The following is a 2,595-nucleotide window of genomic DNA, read 5'->3' as shown; positions in this document are numbered from 1 at the left end:
TGTGTGTGTGTGTGTGGGGGGGGGGGGTGTTATAAATGTAACGGTCAATCTAATATTCGTTGGTAAAAATAGTAGCCCAAGAGTTGGCGGTGGGTGGTGATGACTATCTGCCTAAGACTCTAGTCTTAGGCTGCTAAATTAGGGACGGCTAGCGCAGATAGCCCTCGTGTAGCTTTGCGCGAAATTCATAACAAACAAACATTTAAGCATCTAATTGGCCATATTTCAGCATCAGAATTTTCAGTATAATGCTTATATGTTTGTTTTTTATGTGTAAGAGAAATGATCGCTGATCTTTTGATTCATTTTATTTTTACGTTTCGCTACTTTTCGGAGTGATATCATTTCTATCATGGTGTAAATTTATTTTGTTTTTCAACATTTGTTGGAATGCAGTGTATAGGTATTAGTCACTTAGTGTTATATTTATTTGTCTGTATGTGTTTCCTATTAATTAAAATATTTGTTAAACGAACTATACAATAGCTGTTCCCTTGAAATTATATTTGAAATATTTCTTCTATTTGTTTGTTTGTTTTTAATTATACACCAAGCTACACGAGGGCTATCTGTGCTCTGCCCACCACGTGTATCGAAACCCGGTTTCTAGCTTTGTAAGTCCGCAGATAATTGACGGGTCGCGGGTTTGAATCACAACACCGAAAATGCTCGCTCTTTCAGCTTTGGGGGCGTTATAGTGTAATGGTTTATCCCATTATTCGTTGGTAAAAAAAGTGGGTCGATGGTTGATAGTAGGTGATGTTAATTAGCTTTCTTTTCTATAATCTATTACTTCGAAATCAGGGAAGGCTAGCGCAGAAAGTCGTCAGTAGCTTTGCGTGAAATTCAATAAACAAACAAGTTATTGATGAATATAAGAAAAATATATTTCTTTGTGTTTCCATTTTTCAGAACCTTCGACATTTCAGAATACGTGACTTCAATTTTAGTTTTTTCCTAACTTAAAAACATATAGTGCTCAATGAACAAAAATGAGATTTAATATTTCTTTTGGATTTCTTAATTGTTTTCGACTTGGTTTTTATTATATTAAAATAATAAAGCACTTTTTAGTATATTAAGATATATATAAATATGTATATATAAATGCCCCACAGTGGCACAACGGTATGTCTGCGGACTTACAACGCTAGAAACTGGATTTCGATACCCGTGGTTGGCAGAGCACAGATAGTCCATTATGTAGCTTTGGGATTAACTTCCAAACAAACAATGTATATAAATTCATATTTATTACATAACACAAATAAAGTTTTCCAATAACACAATAATGCATTTTCAATTACTTTGATCTGTAAATACTATATTAAAATGATATAATACTAGCGAAAGTATCAGGCTTCGCTCGGGTTATTAGGTTGATATGTTCTAGATGACTATTTCAGCGTGTGTATTCTGATCCAATTTTAGCATAAAAATATAACCTATATACTTTTCTTGCTAAGCAGCATGACATAAAAGCCATTGTTGGAACGTATTGTTACCAAAACGCGCAAGCTCTTATATATATTAGAAGTTGTTATATAAGGTGGTTTTCCGCTAGCTTGCCCCAATAAAACGATGCGCACATGCATGCGCGTACACTCGAGGATAAGTAATAATACTCAGGTGCAGACCCTCAGGGTCCGCCTAGTATGGATAGAAATTTTCAGGTTTCTAGGTTCTTTCCTCTTAGAGATATGGTGTGCATATTTATTTTCTATGTGGTTCTTTGCATAAAAAGATGCACATGCGCGCTCGCACATAGATAGGTAATAATAATCAGGTGCAAACCCTCAGGTTCCACTTAGTATGGGTGCAAAATTTCAGGTTTCTAGGTTCTTTCAACTTGGAATATGGCGGTCACACATACTCTGACGCGCATACACGTGTGTGTGTGTCTGTCTGTGATTTATATTTGTAATATAAGGAATCACTTCTTTTTTATGTGGTTTTCGCTAGCTTGCCTCATTAAAAAGATGTGCATGCGTGCACTCACATTTCTTTTCTATGTGTTTTTTTGCATAAAAGGATGCGCGCCCGTATGTAGATAAATAATAGTACCCAGGTGCATACCCTCTGGGTCCACTTAGTATGGGTGCTAAATTTCAGGTTTCTAGGTTCTTTGTTCTTGGTGCTACGGCTGTCACATATTCTCTCCTATGTGGTTTTCGCTAGCTTGCCTCATTAACAAGATGCACTCGCACACTCGCGCAAGCACGTGGATAAGTAATAATATCCAGGTGCACACACTCAGGATCCATTTAGTATGTGGGCAAAGTTTCAGGTTTCTAGGATGTGAGGGATTTATTATTATATATTTATCTTAATATCCATGTTTGTTTAAATTTAATTTATATTTAGAAATGTACGTAACTTATACTGTTAAACATGTATTGCGAAACTCCCACCTATTCTCTAAAGTTGTAGAATATTCTCGAGTGTAAGAATCAACAATATATATGTGTACATAAACGCTAGTGTTAGCGCCAGTATTGTTACTTAAACTGAAATTTCGAGAAACTCTCCACATGCCTATAAATATAACCAACACGACACGCCAAAAACAGTATCTATTATTGATTTGCCATAGTA

The sequence above is a fragment of the Limulus polyphemus genome, unplaced genomic scaffold (assembly GCF_000517525.1).
Source record: "Limulus polyphemus unplaced genomic scaffold, Limulus_polyphemus-2.1.2 Scaffold640, whole genome shotgun sequence".
NCBI lineage: Eukaryota > Metazoa > Arthropoda > Merostomata > Xiphosura > Limulidae > Limulus > Limulus polyphemus.
The sequence above is the reverse complement of the archived record's forward strand: the minus strand, read 5'-3'. Positions refer to the sequence as shown.